Genomic DNA, 24,461 nt, shown 5'->3' with positions numbered 1-24,461 from the left:
TTGTTTCTAACACTTCAGAGACCCACAGCTAGCTAAGGTCTTTATTAGCAAAATAAAAGAAGTCTGAATTAACCTAAATTTTAGGTGACATGAAATTGTTCATCTGACATCCAATTCCAATTGCAATTTAGGGCACTGTGTTTGTAATAATAACTCCTTGAATGGGGGTATTGTGACAAATTGTAAGGAAATGACCCAGGAAACACTCTATGGGTTTTTTTATTGTGTGTGTGGGGGGGGGAAGTAAAATCATAAAATAATCTTATACCCTGTTTTTTTGTAGACAGCCTATTCATACTATTTGTATTCTTTTCCGAGTCACTTATTTGTCATTGAGACTTTCTAATTATGTGAAATTTGATTGGTTTGTGGAAAGACACATGAGGTAGAGGACATCTAATTCAATGACTTAAGGTCTTGGGAAACTTGAGGCTGTTCTCGGTAGTTTGACTAATTGAACTCTATCCAGGTTCCAAGCTCCAGTGTCCATAAGCATGACATATGACATGTTACTAAAAGTGTAGAGCATGGCTGGTGGCAGGTTCATCCACACAGGGGGCTTTTCCCTTGTGAAGGGAGCAACTGCTAGGTCTTGTTTTCATGAGAGGTTGTGAGGTCATACTTACAGATCTTTTCATCTTTCAAGAGAAACTAAAACATTTTATGTGACATCTATTTATTATAAGATATTATCAGCTCCAGTTTTAGGTAAAATTAATAAAATAAGGTAAGCAGTAAGGAGTCATATTTTATTGTTTTCCCCTAAACCTTTCATGTAAATGTTTGAAAAGGTAAAAATGCATGTTCTTCAGCTGTCATATTAAGAGGTGTTCTAATATTGATGCTACAAACCAGTGGAGCATTTCTGATCTGAGGGCAAGTATTACTTGGCCTATGCAAGCATATGTTTAATGTGAATTAATTGATACCATCTTGTAATAAATCGATGTCACATAAAATGTTGCATTTTTGCCAGCCAGTATTCATTCTGATTGACTGGTACATGAGACACAAATCGTTAGATATTTTGAATATGATCCTTGCCCCAAATTAATAAGCCAACCCTTACGACTAGGTTGGTTTAGGTATGATTTTGCTTGAACACTAGAAGTCCTTTCGGAACCATTTCATTCCAGGCATTCTGGAGTTTCTTAGTTCCTTGTAGGGCTACTTTAGAGATAAAGGTTACATGAGCTTAAGTAATAATTTGTCAGACCATAATCCCACTCATTCAATTTCAAAATATTTGGTGATTCCTACCTAGGAGTCCCTTTTAATTACAAACTTGACATGGGTTCATTTAAAACATTAGGTGAAAAACCATTGTTTTCCTTCATTTACATTCTCCAAAGATAATCAGGAAATATTGACCTTCCATCTGTTGAGATTTAATCTTGTTTTCGGTCAATTAATTAGAAGTGTCTTCAATTTAATAGGAATATAATTGGTTCATTGTCAATTATATTAGATGTAAAAAACAAATATGACATCATAATATATACTGTTTGTAACATGCCTTTTTACCCCCCCCCCCAAAGTTTTTATTCTCAATGAATGTACAGAATCCCAGTATTAAAGAAAATTAATTTAGAATTGTCTAGGATAGGGGTGCCTGAGTGGCTCAGTTGGTTAAGTGGCCGCCTTTGGCTCAGGTCATGATTCTGGATTCCTGGGATGGAGTCCTATGTTGGACTCCCTGCTCCCTGGGAACCTGCTTCTCTCTCTTCCTCTGCTCCTCAGCCTGCTCATGTTCTCTTTTTCAAATAAATGGATAAAATCTTAAAAAAAAAAAGAATTATCTGGGATTGAAATAAACTTGATAGTATGTAAAACATCTAGTCAAATGAGGTAGTAGTAGAAGGAGCACTGGATTGGGAGTCAGAAGACCTGGGTCTGGTCTTCATGTGAGTCAATGTGGTTTTTTGCTTTTTATTATTAAGTGTTATATTGTTAAGTATTCCTTAATATTTTGGGATAGGAATTAAACTACTTCCATGGTAAGATTGTTATACTTATTTTTATTGCATACTTGCTTTTCCAAATTAGAAAGAGAAAAGGTAGAGTCTCTGGAGGTTGTAGTGTTTGAAACTTATTAACTCTGTTGCCTTTGGCTGTAGAGATCAAACGGGAGTTTTTTTCAAGTCAAGTTCAAAAAACAGTGTCTGTCTTTTTGATATAGTGTTGTCAGTAATTGTAAACCAGATGCTACTCCTGGGAAATCAAGGTATTTGATTTTTAAAACATTGTATGGTGTGGAGGGCCAACAGCAAGCCTTGGAGCTAGTTAATGCATGCAGAATAACTTCTCAAGTTAGGAGCGATAAACAAACTAAACTTTTCAAGACTCTATCCTCAGTTTCCAAAGACACATTTCTGACAAGTGCATTGTCCCAGAGTTCTCTTTCAACAACTCTCCACCCTTGGATCTGGAATGTCTGGGCTGTTTCAGTTTCCTTAGGTTGTATTCCCTGGGCGGCTTGCCTTTGCTGTCGTTAGTTTGCTAACGATTAGACATTGATTTATATTAATTTGAAAGGACAAAGATCATCAGTGAAGGCTCCAACTACCAAGATGATAAGTAATCTGCCAGCACATCTTTGATGTGGTTCCAAAAGGAAACATCTTGCAAATGCAGTGTCATAGAAAGTATGAAACTGCTGATTCCTACCTGAGTCTGACGCTAGGTTGTGTTAACCTTAAATATAAAACTGCCCAGTTACTTTACCAACATACTGGGTTCATTTTGGAATAGCAGAGAATTGCAATCTGGGATAAGGAAGCTATGACAAAACCATATGCAAGTCCCCAGAACAAAAGAGAGGAATGCTTTCTTATAGAGAAAAGGGGGAAATTGGGAGGTCCTATTATAAACAAAAAGTCCATTGGCCTAAACGGCATTCAAAGTATAGGGGCTTCTCATTGGCTGAGTTGTGACCGTCTCTTATTGGCTGGCCTGTTGCCAGGAGAGGAGGAAAACCTTTCTTCCATTTGCTGGGATATGCAAGGTACATCTCTTCCTGTTGGGTCTGCTATTGATGAGTGAGAAGTCATGAGAGTTCATTCCTCTGGCCTCCTGACTGTGTTCTTTTTTTTTTTTTTTTTAATTTTTAAATTTTTTATTTTTTATGAACATATAATATATTTTTATCCCCAGGAGTACAGATCTGTGAATCGCCAGGTTTACACACTTCACAGCACTGTGTTTTAAGTGAGGTTTCCTTTTATTAATTCTCATAGTCATGATTTGGGGATATTTGCCAATTTTAGGTGGAGATAAACTTAGAGCTAAAGACTGAGAAAGAGAAATAGAGGGGAGAGAAACCACAATACTGATTCAGGGTTGGTAGTCTCCACAGTCAGGTTGTAGTTACGCCTCTTTACACTTAACCACTGCTACTTTGCATGTATTTTCTACTGAGAAACAGCACCCAAAATTTTTCCCAAAATTCTTTGGACCAACTGAGAGCACCTACTGGGCCCTGGCTTTGTTTTTTAAAAGGTGCTTCTAAAAGGTATCATGGCCACACCCTTGATTTTATCTTTATCTTGAAGTCACATCTTCATTTGGAATCTTTTTCTGGCTTAAGAACATAGAGATAAGAAACAATCCTGGTTTCTATCTTAGCAAATTTTGGCCTCTTGGGATTCCCACAAAATTCTCCCCGTAAACTGGGTAAACTGTGTGTGTGTGAGTGTGCTCTTTCCTAAGTTTGTCTTCTTCTTATGTACTATTCAACTAATATGGGTCAGCTGATTATTTTCAATATTCTGCCTGGAAGTGAAGTCCAAAAATTCACAAGTTACATTTTATATGTTCAGGTCACCTCACATGGCAGTTTTCCTAAATGTTTTAAGGCTGTGTAACATGAGCTACCCTGTTTCTCGTTTGTTGCAGCAATTTCATTGCCAGTTTTCCAGCCTCTGTCTGTCACCTTGTCCAAAACCAATTCCGCATGTCTGACTTATGTTATGACAGCACACTCCTTCTAGATACTAATTCTCTATTGCCATAATAATATGGTACATAACAAACAACCACAGAACATGATTGTTAAAAACAGTAAGAATTTATTTCGTGTGTAAATCTGTGGGCCCTTTGGTTCTTCTGGTCTCACATGCTTGGAGACTGGCTGCAAGCTGGCTGAGCTGGTATGACCTCATCTGGGATGATTGGGATGACCTGGCTCTGCCCAACTTTGTCTCCTCCTTCGGTAGGCTAGCCCAAGTAGGTCTCATGGCCAAGTCAGAGGAGAAGGGTATGGGAAGTGCTGGAAGTTCTGGGAAGTTAGCCCTGTCCCCTCATGAGCAGCCCTCAAACAATGAGTGATAAGAGTTGGTGTGTGAAGCCAGCTCTCTTGCCCCTATAGTGGGGTTACTTGTAGGCACGTATTTTATACCTTTTCCCGGAACTCTTAGATACTGAACACCCATAGTGATAGCTGGCTTGATAACATAGCCTTTGTCCTTGACCTGTTCCACCTAAGAACTCTCCTACTTATTTTGGTAGGAATAAATTGTTTACTCTTGAAATCTTGTCTGATGGGCACCTAAATTAACATACTATATAACATAACCCTTATTTTGAGTTCAAATTTTGAGTACAAGTTATGACTTTCTTTAGTTCCCTTTGTCTATTTACACTGTGCACCAAAACCAATATTCAGCGTGCACATATCTTGACTTTGGGCGGTTTTAACTGGTCTTTATAATGCTTTATCTCCATTGATAAGAGGCTTTAATTATGATAAGCTTTATAATGATCATAGCCTCATTATTAGCTTATTGTGATCTAAGTCTCAATTTTACTTTGGTTTTTCATCATACAGAAAAATAAATCTAAAAAAGAAAGTGCAGCTATGTAGGGAAGGTTCTCACCACTAATCTGAACCATGTAAATGGTCCTTTTTGAGAGAAATATTTCTTTCCAACTGACTATTTTTTCTTTTGCCCTCCTCTTTTTTTATTTTTAGTAAACTAATTTAGATTTCTCTTTCTCTCACCAATAAAAAAATTACTGACTGCAATGTAAAATAAAATTTACAATTAATTATAATAAAACACCACCTATATTAAATTATAAAAAGAAAACAACAAAATTTACATTGTCTAAATTTGCAATATTATAACTGAGTAATCTTTATCCAGCTATAGTCAATCTGTTATTAAATCTATATATTGATTTCTTCATTTCTGTTACTATATTTTGCATGTAGAATTTCTATATAATTCATTTCTTTTTTAGAGATTTTATTTATTTATTTGACAGAGACAGTGAGAGAGAGAACACAAGCCGGGGGAGTGGGAGAGGGAGAAGCAGGCTTCCCTCTGAACAGAGACCCCCATGTGGGGCTCCATCCCAGGACCCTGGGATTATGACCTGAGCCGAAGACAGAGCTTAACAACTGAGCCACCCAGATGCCCCTTTATGACTCTTATTAAGAGATTCCAGTGAAATTTCCCACTTTGCTTATTCTCTTAGATGTTTTAAGCATGGCTGTATTAAGTCCATGACTGCTAATTCCAATATCTGGGTTACCTCTGAACCTTTTCCTGTTATCTAGTTTCCCCCCTCATTCCTATTTGTTTTTGTGTTGTTGCTTTGTGTTGTTTTGTTTTTTTTTTTTTGTTTTGTATACCTGGTACATTCTTATTGAATACCAGATATTGCAAATGAAAAATTGGAGATGATATGGATTGTGTTACCTCTTTCCAGAGAGTTTTCTGTATCCTCTGCTTGGTAGCTCTGGAGGCAAATAACCATAATCAAGTGAACCCAGAAGATCAAAAACTGGATTTCAGTCTTTTTAAAATTTAATCTTGAGTGGTACAGCATCCCAGAGGTTTCAATTGAGAATACGCAGCGTTCATTGGAATGTCTTTCCTTTTGTGGGTCACTTCTCAACACTAAAACACTATCTTTTAATCTATTCTGATTTTCAATGGCTTTATGCTTGGCTTCTTAGCTTCTTGTCTTCATCAGCTTGATTCACAAAGTGCCCTGACCACCTGCCACCAAAAAAAAAAAAAAAAATGAGTATCATTCTTAATTTTTTTGCACTTCTCTTCCCTTAAACTCTCAAATCCTGGCTGCCTGACAGCATTAAGCTCTAATTTTGGTCTACCTAGCCTTGTAAAATTATCAAAAACTCATTCAGATTTTCTGCTCTTTAACAGTGGATAAGGATTCTTAACCTCTCAACTGACATCTAGAACTGGCAAAGCCCTGAGCGGTAAGTGGCATTCAGAACTCATCTTATCTTTCTGTATTTTCTTTCTCACTGGGCTCTTGATTCCTCAAGTTCTAGCTGCCTTGGAAGATCTCCAGTGCCTTCAAATACGTAATTCTTTTTCTTTCAGAATTTTAGCTGACTTTTCTTATTGTTCTTGGCGTGAAGAATGGTCTATAACCAGCAACTCCATCACGGGTAAACACAGAGTATCTTAGCTTGGATACTCCCGTAGCTCCCACATTTGAAGCACTAAATAGGGATTTGGAGGCAGGTAAATTATTGGGGGAGTAGTCCCAAAAAACTGGAGAAAGGACACTAGAAATAACTAGGGAAAGAAAGAAAGCAACTTGAAGTTTTGGTTGAATACTAGACTGATTTACTGGTGTAGGCAACTAGGGTTCAGTTCTGCTGAGGTCCCTCTGAGGAATTACGTTAAATGCCCCTTAGAACTGCCTGCCCCAAGCACGCAGGAAGGGAGTATTCATCTACTGGCTTTTGCTCTTATGGGTCAAAAATTGACTCAAAGGATATTAAATTCTCACACCTCCAGTTTTTCACATAGACCCTAACTGTTGAGCACGTGTCTGTGGTCATCCTATGCTGAGGAGGTAGATAAACATGGGGGAAGAAAGCAAGAGAAAAGGGGACCAGCTGAGGTGAGTGTGATCAGATTTAAGGTATCTGCAGGTGGGTAGCATAGCAATTGCTGAAGGATAAGCCTAGAGGTGGTAAGAGAGGAAATAAAAGATGTCCAACATACGGGGAGTAAATAAAGAAGAGCGCATTTTAGCACAACTTGGAAGCACTTGCTCAAATGCAAACAGTATTTTAGAAGCAAGTAGACATGAATATGAGAAGAAACAGGCTTGCATCAAAAAGAAGCAGCAAAACAGTCAAAGAACAGATGGGTCAGTTTGACCTGCAAAGCATCTGTACATTTTAAAAGGAAAGTGATTGTCTGGGTATTTTGCATAATTTTGGTCACAGAAGTAAACTCTGATTTGTGCCTACTTGAAAGAAAAAATGAATTCGCATCAGGGATATACAGCCCAGAGGGAGGAATTGACTGTGAGCCCCAGAACAGTAAGAACAAGCAAACGGGGGCGCCTGGGTGGCTCAGTGGGTTAAAGCCTCTGCCTTCGGCTCAGGTCGTGGTGGTCTTAGGGTCCTGGGATTGAGCCCAGCATCAGGCTCTCTGCTCAGCAGGGAGCCTGCTTCCCTTCCTCTCTCTGCCTGCCTCTCTGCCTACTTGTGATCTCTCTCTGTGTCAAATAAATAAATCTTTAAAAAAAAAAAAAAAAAGAACAAGCAAACGATGCAAGCCAGGGGTTTGGTTTTGTACGGAAGCAGCCTGATTAGAGAACTTTTAAGGTAATAGGAATGTAGCTTCTTTTAATTCTTTTAATGCTTAAAAATTTAGAAATAAATTTAATATTTTTTAAATTAAAAAATATCAAAAAGTTGAAACATTCATTTAAAATTTATGTCACCAAAGATTAATCTCAGGTCAGTTTAATTCAACCTAGGAGGAGAAAGTAGATTATGAGACCCCTGATTAGGACAGTATAATGGACATACGTTTTGCTTGACCAGACTCTATTTCTCTTTCTCCCTCTGATTTTTCTGTCATGATTATTACAGGCAAAGCCACGTCCTCTACACTCTGTCTTTGCAATGTGGCGTGGAACAGACCCCGGCCCAGGGCCTGATATTTGAAGGTGGGTGGGTACGTGTGGCAGGCATGGGCTCCAGGCTGGCTGATCAGTGTGTTCCACCTCTCAGGTCACTGAGCTCAGCTCTGGAAGAGATGGGGGACCCAACTCAGCCCAAAGAAAGTTAGCACCGGACTTCTCTCAGAACGGCTGGGAGAGAGGTATTGTTTCCACCAAGGTTTCTTACCGGTGGACGTCCAGCTGGATCGGCTGGTGGCCCTCCTGTCTTCACCTGTGTGGGGTCTGGGAGTGAAAAAAGGAACGTGGAACTCTTTGATGGGGACGACAGAGCCAGGACATGATCCTGTGACCTCTGGAATGCAAACATATTTTGAGTTAGAGCTACTTCTGAATATTTTAGATATAAATCAATTAATTCTTTTTCTCCCCCAAGTCATTGGGGCTAAAGAAAAAGGCCTGACTCGGTGGAGAGTTCCAGTGTGCACGAGGCGAGGCAGACTTGGCGGCTTTTCCTTTTATGTATCCAATCCACATAGAAAAACATATTAAAATAATTAACTATGAGATTGTAAATTAGAAATATGCAGCTGCTTCTTTATAGTGTGTTTTTCTTTGTTGGCTTAAATTTTTTTTTTTTTTTTAGAGATCATGTCTCTCAGGTCATTAGAAGTAGTTTGTTGTTGAGTTTGCCCAGTGCTTCAGAGTTTCCAAATAATTTTGGAATTTTTTTTTATCTCATTTAATCCTCACAAGAACTGCATGTTAGTTGGTGGCGTAGTTTTCATCATTCCCCACTTGCCAACAAGGGTGAGGAGGAACAGAGAGGTTAAGATAATTAACTAAGGGAACCCAGCAAATAACATGTAAGAATGGTGTGATAACCCAAATTTCCTAACCCAATGCTTTTCCTATACATCATCCAGCTTTACTATTCCTGATGATTGTAGTTAGTCATAATCCGTGATAAAATTATCGGTAGTGACTAAGTTATAAACAAGTGACATCCCAAAAATTGCATCCCATTTTCTTTCAAAAGTTACAAAATATATTTAACCCAATCAGAATTATTCTAAAAGAATGCTCAACTAGGGCAGTCTTGGGTGACTAGTTTAGCCAGAACCCCAATATGTATCTGAGTGTGCCCTGTGGGTCAGATTCACTATCCAACACCTCCAACAACATTCTTCTGGAAGTCTGGAAATAGGGAAGGCTCACTCTGTCTCTGAAGGGAAGTGTCCTCTGGGGCTGGCGTGGTCAACATTTCTTTTCTAGAGAAGTAATTCTGATACTGTCTAATTTTTCAGTTCTCGGGAAATGGAAGTTGTTTTAATCTCACTGAAGGAAGCACAGAGAGACCTCAGGGAAGGAAGAAAATAAGAGCCAGTTTCCTGCTAAATTGATGATATCAGTCAGCCAGCCCACAGGCAGTTGAACAAACAGGAGTTATTACATATGAAGTTTTGGCCAGAAAGGAAATGTAGATAGATTAAATATGGTGATAAAGAACAACATACTGGGACACTGGGCAAAGCTCATCGTAGCAAAACATCAACATCAAAGGAATTCCTCTTCCTAAGTAGCCACACCCTTGATTTTCCAAATGCTGGCAAAATGGGGCTCGACTGCAAGTAATACTGAATAATCTTACTTCATTTCTAATTTCATTCCCTTTAGAAATTTAAGAAATGCTGAGACAAACACAAAAACCTTTGGGACACAGAAAAAGACTTGGGTTTGTAAAATTATGTGGTTTGATATTCTGTTGCTTTAGTGAACCCGTTGTTTGTATTAAGTGGGTTTAGAGCCAAAATATGTTACTGATTCTCATCCAAGTCATGTAGTTCAGCCCACACTTCCAAGAAACTAATGGCCTGACTCTATTTAAATGTATTGATTCTGTACTCATAAGGTTGTGTCACAATGTGATTACACATTCTTCAATTTCTACCCAACTCCCCTACCCTTACTCCTGCTAAGAAATCTTTCATGCATTCATTCTTCATTTCATCCTAAACTAGTACTTAGGTAAGAAATAGGGTCATGACTCTTTTTCCCCTCTTGAGGAAAAAGGAAACAAGAGACGAATTTGCTAAATTGATGCTATTCTAAACCCAAACCAAAACTAAAACCAAAACCCAATTCTAGTAATATGTCTGCTCTCTAGCAAGAGGAAGCCAGTATTAGATTTGATTAGACCTTCTGGAATTTAGGCTGACTGAGATATGTCTAGTATCTCAGATATCCTTTGGAATTCTTAGAGATGGAGATGGTAGAAATGGAAAGGGGACTCTGGCTTCAAAGGGGGAGGCTCTTACAAATTGGGAGATGTTACTTTACATACTTTTGAACACAGAAAAAGCCCTGCTTTGCAAAATCTTTTCTTTGATACTCTGTTGTTTTCTGAAACTGTTGTTTGTAGTTGTGCGATAATAGAATGTGTACAGGTACACACACACACACACACATATACATGTATATATAAAATGACTTTGCCCCCAATTCCTGGCACAGAACTCCTAAAACCCTTGTAAGTGCCTGAGTGGTAAGAGCAGTAGAATCATCTTTTGTTGTAATAGATAGCCTTTGACTCCCATTCCCAGCACAGGGCTCATGATACCCTGGTAATTTTCTGGGTGATGCAAATGTCTTTGGTTCCAATGAGGTGACATCCTGGAGGGCTCCTGGTTAAGGGCTGGTCAGCAGAAAGATCAAGTCATGATCAGAATCCTGGAATTTTTAGTCCCCCTCTCCCATTCTCTTGGGAAAGGAGAAGGGCTGAAAATGGAGCTAATGTGAATGCTTACCTATGTGAAGAAGCTTCATAAAATCCCAACAGTGTGAGGGTCAGAGAACTTCCAGGTTGGCAAACACACCCACATCAGGAGAGTGATGCACCCCAGGTCTGTGGAGACAGAAGTTCTGCACTCAGAACCCTCCCAGAACTTACCCTGTATGTGTCTTCATCTGGCTGTTCATCTGTATCTTTTATCATATACTTTAATAACCTGGTAAAGGCAAGTCAGTAATATTTCCCTGGGTTTGTGAGCCTCTCTTGCAAATTAACCAAATCTGAGGAGGGAGCCATGGGAATCTCCAAATTTTAACCAACTAGGACAGAAGTCATGGGTAACCTGGGGGCTAATTCCTCAAGACTGGACTGAGCCCTTAACCTGAGGCATCTGATACTCTCTTGAGGTAGATAGTGTTAGCATGGGGTTAAAGTGTAAGACACCCAGCTGGTGTCACCAAGAATTGCTTGGTATGGGGAAAAACCTCCACACATCTGGTGTCAGAGTGTTGTGACTATGGTTGTGGGAGAGAATAAAGGAGACACACAAGAAAGACAGACACAGGAGAGAGGGAAAAACTGAGTGGTTTCTTTTTTCCTAATCCAATACTGTATATGTAATATCTAATATTATATATCATATTATATTGTGGGAAGATGGTCCGAAAAAGAATTGCTTTGTTATCACCAACTCGCCACACAATTCTGCCTTTCCGGCTTCACCTGAAATCAGATGTGTGAGGAAGGGCTGGGGATGAAGCAGTTGGGAAAGGTAGAGATGGCGGACAAGATGAGAAAGGTGAAGGCAGATGTCCTTTTCTTCTCAGGCTAAGTGACAGCTGCTCAGAAACAGGTACTGAGATTGCTAAAAAGGTGAAAGTTCAAGCTCTCCCCACCACAGTTTTATTTATTTTTATTTTTAGTTTTTTATTTTTTTTTTTAAATCCTACCAGTTTTAAAAATGAAACTTTGTCATACACAAAGCAGGGCATGTCCCAGGAACACATTGGGTGTCCAGGTACTGTGCTCATACTGCTCAGGAGATGGTTACTTGTAACTTTAGGAGAGACCTGTGTAAGACACCCCTGCAGCCAACCAAAATGCTGATAGTCACTGCTTCTGATTTTGCTGCAATCCTGTGTTTTTTTTTATTTTAATAGAATATTATATACATGTATATATTACATATGTATTTAATCAAAATTATATATATATATATATACATATATATATGTATCTTTTCATTGTTGGTGTTGTCCACTCAGTGATGTATTTTACATGTGATCCATCCATAATATAAATCTATTTTACTTCTTTTAATTGCATATAATATTCTATTATAAAAATGTACTCCATTTTATTCATCTACTCCCTGTTAAACATTTCCAAGTTCCCAAGTTTTGACATGATGAAACATTTTTCCTCACCATGATAGTAAAATGCAAGAAAATGCTTTTCTCGTTTTTGCGATTAACAACAACAGAGGTGATCCCTGGGTTCGCTGGAAAATGCACGTGTATTGCGATCTGGACAAACTGCTTTCCAAGGGAATCTTGACAAACTGGCATGCTGAAATGGGAGAATAGCAGGGCTTGTGAGTTCCAGATCCTGGCACTAGAAATTTCTTGCCAATGAGGGCATTTTTTTCTGTAAATCAGAAAAGGGGAAAAAGAAAAAAATGGATTTCTGCCGTTGAGTTTCATGACTTCAAGAGGAACCAAATCTCAGATGTATTTCTTCAGAATAAGGAACATAGGCATAGCAATCATCCAAAGTTTCTTCTCTCTTGACTGTGATCTGTTGGACCTTATCTGTTCTTGCAAGCAAAGTTTTGTTGTCACATTCCTGACGCTCAAAATTAGAAAAATCATATGTCCAAGCCTCTAGTACTTAGAGTTGTGCAAACTCCATATTCTATTTTCACAAGCACTTCTACATAAGTCTTTATAAAACAAAATAGAATTACAGGAAATAAGGTATCCCATATGTACTTAATACCTCTTGGTGGACTGTCCTTTTATGGGATTAGGGGCAGCTGGGAGGGTGGGTCAGTAAGAGGTCTGTTAGATTAAAAAAATGCAAATTATTATTATTTTTAATTGGTGCCGCTCATATACCAAGCTATTATTGCTTTTAAAGGGATGTGTGCTCCATAGAGCTGCTTTTCTTAAAGAGCTCATTTCTATGTCATATCCCCACCCACAAAAGTAGTGAAAATCTTAGAGTATGAAGGACATAAAAATAGGGGTTAACCAATTGCTGTTCTTTTATAAACAGGGCCCCTATTCTTCTGTTTTTTTTTTTTAATCTCCATCCCCACATATTTTGCAATTTCTGTTTAGAATATTGGCAGATAGTAGATAGAGTCTTTGTAGTCTGATTTACAGTTTGAATCCTTATCAATCAAATATTTAAGGTAATTCTACAACACAAGAGAACTTTGGCATTTTATGTTATCTCTGCATCTCTGGAAGACAAGACTCAATTTCTGTACACTGACAGACTAACTATGTAAAAGTAAGAGCATCTACACTTTAATTGGCTTACTCTTAGGAAAAAATAGTCAAGAAGATCAGAGTGTTTCAAATTGGTAATAAAGGCATATAAAAACAGGCACGATCATCTAGATAATAGAAATCGATTTCCTATCCTTGTACTAAAACCCAGACCCCACAAAGCAGCCTGATGTAATTCCATTACCATACTAAATCACTTGGCACCTGCATGGCCTTTTTATTTTTATGTTACTATTACTCCTGGCAAATGAATAAATTTCACTCAGCAGAAATAAATTAGATAACTTGTCACTCAAGCTAATCACTATGGAGCTTTCCTTTCCCTGCTCAAAAGATAGGTTGACACCTCCTGGGCATTAATTTAGTCATTTCTTGATAACAGAGCATCTATTTGCACATGGATATGAATAAAGTTATAAAGATTTTAAAAGTAATTATGTCTGGGTCTCCCTAGAATTTGAAAGTCTAATTAAAGACCGTTTAAATCTTTTATGGCATGCGGTCCAATCAGGTTGCCATTAAACTGGAACAAGGTATGTAAAAGATTGCCGGAACATTCATCTAAGCCAGGATTTAGCTGCTCACAACACTGAAGTTTCGGGACTCCAGGATGGCTCAGTCGCTTAAGTGTCCGCCTTCAGTTTAGGTCATGATCCCAGGGTCCAGAGATCAAGCCCGGCCTGGGGCTCCCTGTTTAGGGGGGAAGTCTGCTTCTCCCTCTGCCTGCTGCTCCCCCTGCCCATGCTCTCTCTCTCTCTCTCTGACAAATAAATAAATAAAATCTTAAAACACAGAAACCCCTTGAAGTTTCAATAAAATAGAGGAAAAGTGGTACGTAGAGGGACTCAGGTCTGTAACTCTGCTGAACAAAGAGAGTAAAGTCCAGATCCTCTCTTCTAGCTGGCATTAAGACTATGCCCTGGTACACACTTGTGTCAATGAACTATGTGGCCTTGTATTATTCTGAGTAGAGAACGGACACAACTGGAAGCAGTCATGAGAGAAGGGCAAGGATATGATTTTGGCTACATCCACTCCTGTGAATATGGCATCTGTGCCTAGGAATAAAATTCACTCTGTCCTGTTTATTCCTATATACTCTTTTTGCTTTGTTTCTTTTAGGCTAGACACTTTCTTAAAATAAGTGAAAAAATCTATTGGCTTCATGTATGCATTAACCCAAGACCTAAAGGACAATAAGATGGACAGAATTTTGCTGTGTACTGAAAATAGTCTATGTTTTTCTCTTGGGAATTTTCTTTTTAAGATTTTGTTCATTTATTTGGCAGAGGGAGACACAGTGAGAGAAGGAACACAAGCAGGGGGAAGTGAGAAGGGGAGAAGCAGGCTTCCTGCCAAGCAGGGAGCCTGATGTGGGGTTCGATCCCAGGACCCTGGGATCATGACCTGAGCAGAAGACAGGTGCTTCATGACTGAGGCACTCAGGGGCCCCATCTCTTGGGAATGTTAACAGTTTTTTTGATCATATGTAAACATATAAAAACAGATCCTATCCTAAAGTACAAGTAATACAAGTAAATTGGTGTAGGATATGTCTGGAAGAATATGTATTAGCAGGAAAAAAATTCAATCAATTTTATCTTAAAAAGCAATTTTAGGAGCATTTTTTTGGAAGGTGTGCATTTAAGATAGCTGAATGTATTTCTTTCAAGCAGATGCACTATGACTTCCTGTGTTAAAAAAAAACAAACAAACTATAGGAGTCACAAGGAGGAAGGGTAATATTCATAACTTTGTCTGGGGTCAGAGTCAGTAAACAGATCCATTTTAAATTTTGGTGGCAGAGAGTCATTTGAAAAGTACTGTTTTCCCAAACAATTTCCTTCATGTTCTACCACCTTGGGGAAACTTAAGAAAAGAAGGAGCAGTAAACAGACTCTGTATTAGAGGGGAAGATGTTGCTGCAAGCCTACTAATTTACTTGTATTACTGATGTCTCAGGAAAGAATTTGCTTTTAGATGTTTACATATGATCCCAAATAAGTATTTTTCCTTTACCCCTTTCTCTCAATTATTTTCCCCTCTAAAACTTGTACATTCTCAAGAGAGAAATATGGACTATTTTCAGTATACAGCAAAATTCTGCCTTCTTTTTCAAGTCCAGTGTTTCAAGCTTGACCCAAACCACAGCAAAGGAGGTATGCTTTGTCCTACATCCCATCAGCATTACTAAATATATATCAAAAGTCATCTGAGCAAGTTAAGCCTTGTAAAATTTACTTTAATGTCTTTGAAAAATGCCAAAGTGGTCACCAATCAGGAAAAAAGAGACCAATGGAAAATTATGATTTCTCCTTCACAGGTAGTTAAAAAACATTTTTAAAAAAATCAAGCTCAGAATTATTGAGCTAAGTAACAGAATTATTACTGTTTACACAGAAGTGCATTGCTCAGCGCCATGGTAATAATCAGATTCAGAGCTTGACAATATGTATGATCCCTTACCCAATATAAATAAGAGTTTAATATCAATTCTATCTCTGGGTGAAAATAAATACCTCCGAAAAGTCGATGATTCTCATTTTCTTTCCCACTTGGCCTGTAATAGTTGTTTTATGTCATTCCTGTCAGAGCTCTGATACAAAGTTGTGTTGTATGTTACATCTGGGCTTTCAGCCTTTACTGAAAGTTAAATGAAAGATGCCTTTGCCACCAATTCAGAATTCTGAACTGTCAGTCTTCCTTGATTTTAGTTTGCCCCATATCCGCCAGCCAGTGGTCAACCCGTGCATGGTCTTTGGAGTTAGACAGATTGTGGTTTGAAACTTTGCTCAGCCCTTTGTATTTTTATTTGGTGAGGTTTCTTGTCTTCTCTGAGGTGTCATTCTCCTCTTTCTAGATGATGACTATCTGATCACAGGAGCAGGATGCCAAGACGTTTCTATACATGGGAGCAGGCCCAGTCCACTTGCCATACATGGCCTCTGAGGCTGGCGATGAGGACCTGCCCTCCATTGGGCACACTGAAGATTTCTACAGACCTGTCCAATGAGCAGCTTGCCAGGCGGGTGCCCCAGTAGTCCATCTGGGCGTTGTGAATCATGTCCTCATGGGAGGTGTCCACAGTGCCAATTATTGACACCATGGCTGTGATGACAGCAGCTCCTGGTCTCAGATGTTTTACAAATTCCAACTTTCATTCATTCAGTATTTACCAAAGAAATCTATTGCTTATGGTTTTCCCAGTCTTGGGTCACAGCAGCAAATAAGACAGTATCACTGAAATGGGGCTTACAATTTAATGAGGGGGAGGCATGGTCTGTAATACTGTAGAAAATAAAAAAATATGTATAAAGTTAGTAATGGATAGATGATAGAGCAGTGAGTGTAAGAAGTCCTATGAAGAACAATAAAGTGGAATAAGGGAGGAATGCTACAGGTCAGGTGTCCAGGAAAGAGAATCTGGGTTGGAGATTAAATGCAGAATGTTCACTGAAAGGATCAAGGCTTGTCAGAGAAAGGCAGGAAGCAGGATTGGGTGAAGAGAGAATTTGGCTATAAAGTGGACACAATGAGACCTCTGCCAACCCTCTGGGAAGCCAGGATGGACCTTTAGAGTAGTGTGCAGTTGGGGCAAAGGAGTGCCAGGTCTTTATGCTCCTGCAATGACCAGAAAGTGGTTGCAAGCTGTCCCTTGTGAGGTGGCTCTTTTCTGCCCTGGGCAATTCCCAAAGAGGGCTAATAGCAGTGCTCAACCTCAGTACTGTATTCAGTACAAGGTGTGCCTCGTCAGGTGAGAAGGAAGAGATTGCTCATTTTATAAAAGATGATCTCCTAAAACTTTTTTGAGGGTACATTTGAAAGACATGAAAGAAAAACCAACTAGACATCTGGGGGAAGAGGATTCTTAGGGAAAATGATTTTAACCTTCATTTTAGATTTTTCTCAATGTAATTTCTATGCTCATTTATTGCTTTTCTACTCACGTTCTATCTTGGACAGTAATAATAGTAACAACAATAATATAATTTTTCATCATGTAATTGCAAGCTTTACTTTTAGGAGTTGATGTAAATGTCCTTCATAAAAATTTACTAGAGTATTAATAAACCAATCCATTTATTCCCTCAATTACTCAGTGAATATCTATAAGAGCTCAATGTATATCCCTTGCTACACGAGGTGTTATGGGTAAAATGGTGACAGGTGAATCAGTCTTTGATTTTGAAGCTGTTGACTGGGGAACACAACTGAAACAGGCTATTTAAACACAGGATAGAGAATGGCCTGCTGTGTTAAGCACAGGGAGGGAAGATGCAAAAAACATATTATTAAACTAAACCGTAATGAAACCGGCATATGAATAGATGGGATAGGATAGATAACTAAAGCAAAGTCAAAATGAAGCAATTGAATTGGGGCAGAATGCTGTGTTCACAATAGATTATGTAAGTGACTCTGTAAAGGAAAACCATGCTTTACTCATTTTTTAAGTTGTAGGATGGGTTAAATCCACAAGGGTCTAGAAAGATAGCCATCTGTGCAGAAAACACACATTTCTATGATAAATCAGTTGTGCAAGAGGTTTTCATTGTGAAAGATGGGCTCTGAGCATGAAAGGGACTTGGTAAAACATGGCTCAAGGAGTAAACTGGCATTTCTTACCAGAGTGCTGAAAAATTCAATACCTTCTGTATTGGTTAGAAGGTAGAATGAGTTTTGAACAAGTTAGCTGTCTTGGGGGAAATAAAAAACACTGAATGTGTTAAATAAATATTCTTAGGAGATGAGATCTACTAATTGCTCTAGCAAATTTTATATGTCCTAAGAAAGTGTTTGAAACTTTCTTGTCAGTCATTCCACTGCCTAGTTATTGAATGATGTCCCTCTTCTACTAACTAGTCTGGGCACATAGAAACCCATGCAGTCATTGCTCTTAGGAAACTTATAGCCTGGTGTCTGTGGGGCTGTGGGTGGCTTATGATAAAGTAGTAAGCCAATGTTACAAGATGTTGTGAGATATTCCTATTCTCTCATAATTGCCATCCATGACAAACCAAGAAAGCCTGAGTACCACCTCATTCTTAGAACCACTGAGCTGCTCCTCATATCAGTGGCCCAGCCACTTCACAGGGGTTTTTTAGACTTTACAGAACAAGACTTTCTATTGCCCATGTTCATGCAAGGTGAACAGAGTGGAGGGAAGAAACTCACTGGGGTTTCCTTGTCAGTGACCTGGTAGGGAATGTATGGAGGAAGAAAGAAGAGTGGTCTCCATTCCCAGATTCTAAGTGGGGAAGAGGAAGGGAAGCTCTGGAAGGAAAGTTTGTACAAATTAGGGATACCTGAAAGAATATGGGAGAGACTGGCATTTTGCTTATTGTTGGAAGGCTCTTTGGGCAACATTTTACGAACATGTCCCTATTTCTACATGAGTAGAGGAAAGACAATTGGAGTGGGACAACAGAGCTTAGAGAAGGGCAGTGCTTGAGAAGATGAACCCCACCCATTTGGTGTGTACTGATGCCAGAATATCCAATGGATCAAGTGGAAAGTGGCCAAAGAACTATCTTACTGGTATCTCACACAAAAGGATGGCCCCCTAAGCAAGGGGACACCAAGATTAAGAGCCTTGGGATAAGAATTTGGGGATAGGAGATGAACAAGAATAGAAGAGACAGCTGGTGTGAATCCCCATGTGATGTCAAGGCCTTCTGAGACTCCCTCGTATCTTTGAGGGATCCAGCATTGGACACTGACTCCTGGAGTCCATTGGTGGCATTTGTGTAAGCCAGATCAACAATCACAACCATCAAGAAGAAAAACACAGCTTGGAACAGTTAAGTACAATGATGTCACTTCCCTGTTTTTTTGTTCTCCACTTCTAACCCTCAGGAAGCTAAAGCTAGAAGGGAAAGGGGGTAGCCGCAGATCTTTGAATTGGATGTGAGATTCACATATTGAAAGTGAAATAGTTTTAATAACAAAAGAGACTAGAAAGCTTCTCTCTCTCAGATGTCTGAAAGTAATAGGAAACATATATTCCATATAGCATAAGTAAATAAAAAATTGAATTTTTTTTTTTACCTTTTTGAGTTGGGACTTGCCAATAACCAGTTATGCAAATAAAGAGTATAGTCCTAGACACTGGTTGCTATGAAGAAAATAAAGGGAAAAAATGAGATAGAATTTAATGGAGGAAGGAGAGAGGAAGCTGCTTCCTCCTGCATAGGCAGGGGATTCCTATTTCATTCAATAAAATTTTATTGTTTTTCTGTCCACTCACTATTCTCAGCTTCGGGGATATAGTAATAAACAAAGCAGACAAAAGTAAAACCAACAGTAATCTTCTTTGAAGGTGTGAGACAGGAATGATATGAAGGAAGTAATCAAGGAAAGATATTGGGGATAAGTGAGAACAAGAAAGAAAGAAGCATAATGTGTTGGAGTTTCAAGAGAAAAGGTCAGTGGCTGGAGCCTATGAATAAGCAAAGATTTGGAGAAGGTACTGGGGTGAGAGAGAAGATCGGTCATAAGGACAGGTGAAACCCTGGGAGAGCATGCTAAAGAGTGGGGATTTTAGTCTGGTCCAATGGGAAGTCCATTGGAGATTTTTAAATTGGGGAAGTAAATGTTTATGTTTTAATTTATGTCTTATGTTTTTAGAAAAAATTTTCTGATTGCTTTGTGGTAGATGGAGGATAGGAAATAAGAAGGGAGATAGGGGAATAACATGTAGGCTCTCAATGTGTTCCCAATCTTACCTTTTCTTTGTGGTAAGAATAGATGACTTTGTCTTCTTTGGAGAAGTGTCTGTTCATATCTTCTGCTCACTTTTCGACTTGATTATTTGTTTTTCAGGTGTTGAGTTTGAGAATTACTTTATAAATCTTAGATACCAGCCCTTTATCTGTAACGTCATTTGCAAATATCTTCTCCCGTTACATGGGTTGTCTCTTTGTTTTGTTGACTGTTTCCTTTGTTGTACAGAAGCTTTTTATCTTGATGAAGTCCCATAAGTTGATTTTTGCTTTTGTTTCCCTTTCCTTTGGAGACGTGTTTTGAAAGAAGTTGCTGTGGCCAATGTAGGAAAGATTACTGCCTGTGTTCTCTAGGATTTTGATGGATTCCTATCTCACATTGAGGATCTTTCATCCATTTAGATTTTATCTTTGTCTATGGTGTAAGAGAATGGTCACATTTCATTCTTCTGTATATAGCTGTCCAATTTTCCCAGCATGATTTATTTAAGAAAATGTCTTTTTTTCCATTGGATATTTTTTCCTGCTTTGTCAAAGGTTATTTGACCATAGAGTTGAGGGTCCACATCTGGGCTCTCTATTCTGTTCCACTGATCTAGATGTTTGTTTTTGTGCCAGTACCATGCTGTCTTGATTGTCACAGCTTTGTAATATAGCTTAAAATCAGGCAATGTGATGCCTTCAGCTGTGTTTTACTTTTTCAATATTTCCTTGGTGATTCAGGGTCTCTTCTGGTTCCATACACATTTTAGGATTGTTTGTTCCAGCACTTTGAAAAATGCCATTGGTATTTTTATCAGATGGTGTTGAAACTATAGATATACAAACAGCTAACAGACACATGAAAAAAATGCAACATCATTAGTCAACAGGGAAATTCAAATCAAAACCACATTGAGATATCACCTTATAGAAAGGCAAAAATTGACAAGATAAGAAACAACAAATGTTGAAGAGGTTATGGAGAAAGGGAAGCCCCCTTACACTCTTGGTAGGAATGCAAGTTTGGTGCAGCCACTTTGGAAAACAGTATGGAGGTTCCTCAAAAATTTAAAAATAGATCTACCCTATAACTCAGAAACTGCATTACTGGATATTTACCCCAAAGACAGAGATATAGTGAAAAGAATGGCTATATACACCCTAATGTTCATAGCAACAATGTCCACAATAGCCAAACTGTGGAAGGAGCCAAGATACCCTTCACCAGAAGAATGGATAAAGAAGATGTGGTTCATATACACAATGGAATATTACTCAACCATCAGAAAGGATGAATACCCAACATTTGCATCAACATGGATGGAACTGGAGGAGATTATGCTAAGTGAAATAAGTCAAACAGAGAAAGACAATTATCATATGGTTTCACTTATTTGTGGAGCATAAAGAATAGCATGCAGGACATTAGGAGAAGGAAGGGGAAAATGAAGAGAAGGAATCAGAGGGGGAGATGAACTATGAGAGACCATGGACTCTCAGAATCAAATTGAGGGTTGGGGGGGATGGGGTAGGCTGCTGATAGGTATTAAAAAGGGCATGTATTGCATGGAGCACTGGGTGTTATATCTAAACAATGAATCATGGAACACTACATCTAAATAATGTACTATATAGTGACTAACAACATAATAATTTTAAAAAAAGAATAAATGGTGCTGGTCACTTTTCAGTACTCCCTTTTCTTCATTTCAGAATAATCAGGGATGGAGTTACTTTGATCTGAGAAAATTAAAATGCTCAGCACTTTTGGGTTTTAGCAGGCTTAGAAAGAATTTAATTGATTTAGGCTAAGTAAGACTTACATTAAACTGATTGCTTTTAATTTAATATTATCCTTCATCTGAGAATGGAAATTATTTTCACATGGTTGGCAATATTGGAAATAATTACTCAACTTCGATTGATAAATGGTCTAAAAATTACTTTATTAGCTTTTCTCAGATATTTCCACATCTTATTACAAATAACACTACCCACATGAGAGAATAGCCATGAGAAGGGTCAGGGACATCCTATGAGTGACGTTAGTAGAGACTGAAATAACATGATCTCCTAATGTATGATGCACTGATGGTATTTGGTAAAACCATCTGGAAGAGGCCCAAACTGAGACAACAATTCCACTTAATAAACTCCATTGGTTGATGTTCATCAACTGATAATGTGAACTCAGGTTGAACTCTAGTCACAAAACTTGGAAAGAGGGATGCTTGAGAAATTATATGTTCTTCATTGCGAAATGACTGACCTGAGCCTAAGATCAATTCTAAGACTGACTCTAAGGGGTGGATAATTTCAAGGCCAACCTAAAAAAAAGTTGAAACCACTCAGCACCTGTTGTTCCTCTCAAATTCTATTCCCTAACCCATCTATACTGAAGAACTTTTTGGATACCCACTGGAGGACTGAAATTCTTGTCTCTAATTTGAACTAAGAGTCACAGTTCTCTATAAGCCACAAACAGTCACTAGATGTGTTAGGCATGCAACCAACACTATCTAGGATCTCATAGATCTGGAGGACTGTTTTTTATCATAAATAAAACTCCATGTGGATTAATGCATTGTTCACTAGGGAAATGTGGTTTTGTAACTCTGGTCATTTTTTTTTTTTTTTAACTTTGTTAAACTGTGGAAGACACCAAGATGTCCTTCAACAGATAAATGGATAAAGAAGATGTAGTTCATATATATGATGGACTATTCCTCAGCCATCAGAAAGGATCAATACCCACATTTGTATCAACATGAATGTAACCAGAGGGGATTACGCTAAGTGAAACAAGCCAATCAGAGAAAGACAATTATCATATGGTTTCACGCATATGTGGAACATGAGGAATAGTACAGAGGACAATAGGGGAAGGGAGGAAAAACTGGGAAGAAATCAGAGAGGGAGACAAGCTGGGGATTGCAGAAAGGGAGGTGGGCAGGGGAATGGGGTAACCAAGTGATTGGCATTAAAGAGGATACATGGTGTAATGAGCATTGGGTGTTATACTCACTGAATGATTTATTGAACATTATATCAAAAACTAATGATGTACTAATTGAATTTAAATTAAAAAAAGAAAACAATGGTTTTTATTTTTTCTTTAAAGGTATAATGCAGGGTTATTATAGAAAATTTGGAAGTTAGGCAAATGTACAAAAGGAAAAGCCTAAAATTCACTATAAATACAATCCCTAAGCATATAGACACACACAGACACACACACGATGAGTTCTTACTACAGGACCCATTGGTAATCTTTCAAACATGCAAAAAAAACCTCATTCCTTGTCATTAAATCAAACAGATGTTAGCATAATGTGAATGTTAAATCTTGTCCTGAGATTTCCAAAATGTACCAGAATTTAGACATTTAAAGCAGTCACTTTGGGAGTTCATGGTACACATTTATTCAAATGCTGATGCTGAGCAACACAGCTTTGTGACAGTCTTTTGTTGTCCATCAAGGGAAGGCAGGTGACACATGGCCAGGGCCTTGCCATACCCTGTCTTTTAGGATAGGAGAAATGAAAGCTCAGACATCCCTTACCCTCAACCCCAGGGCAAGGCTGTCAGTGTGTCTCGTGTGAGGGACGAGGAGGTGGAGGACTACATGTGACACGAGACTCTTTGGTTTAACTTTGTGTCATAGGCATGAGGGTGTCATGGAGCCCCTTAGAGATTTCTGACTCAGATCTGCCCTGTTTTTGAGATGACAGGGAGTCTCCAGAGATCATTTGGAAGTCAGGCCTTCCTCTGTGGGTTCCTACCCTATGCCTATCCCTCTCTTTACTGTTGAGGGAAGGCTCTAAATTCCAGGCAGGTTAATTATAATTGAGCTCACTTCATACCAATGGAAGCCTTTCAAAAACCCTGCCTTAGAGGCAAAGATTTGAAATAAACGCAGTCCCCATCCTCATGGAGGGGGATAATAATAAATTGCTCTTTTGCTTTATTTTTAATCACAGTGCCATTTCAGCAGCCAGGCACTTGGGATACTTGACTAAATCTCATTTTTTTTTTCTGGGACATTCCTTTGCCATCCCTCACATGTTATTTCATTTGTGTCTGGACCACCATGCAGCTAGGATGCAGGCTGAAGTCTCCCTCCCTCTTCTGCACATTCTCTGCTCTTGGCTTTGTTCATACCTATCTCCCTCGCCCCGCAAGGATGACAAGAACCCTGGTTCGGATGCATCTTCTCTCTCTTTATTTCTGCAAGTCTACACACTTATATACGTTTACATGACCAATCAGCGAGCAGGGTACAGGAGGGAGCGAATCAGGCTGTGCACCTAAACAAACAACTTCGCTAGCAACCAATGCTGTTTACTTCCTCTTTGGGCTTTCCGCTTAGTCTCACGAGGCAATCCTAACCTGGCAACTAGCCAGGAGCCATCTTTTAATGGCGGAGGCCGCCCTGGCCAGGGGCCTGCCTCCGACATCTCCCCCTTTTTTTCTTTTATGGCAGGGATCGTGCCTGTCTTAGGTTGTCAGTGGCGGAGAATATCCTTACCCGTCATCAGATGGCAGATATCA

The sequence above is a fragment of the Mustela putorius genome, unplaced genomic scaffold (assembly GCF_011764305.1).
Source record: "Mustela putorius furo isolate JIRA1106 unplaced genomic scaffold, ASM1176430v1.1 tig00000242_pilon_pilon_pilon, whole genome shotgun sequence".
NCBI classification, from domain to species: Eukaryota; Metazoa; Chordata; class Mammalia; order Carnivora; family Mustelidae; genus Mustela; species Mustela putorius.
The sequence above is the reverse complement of the archived record's forward strand: the minus strand, read 5'-3'. Positions refer to the sequence as shown.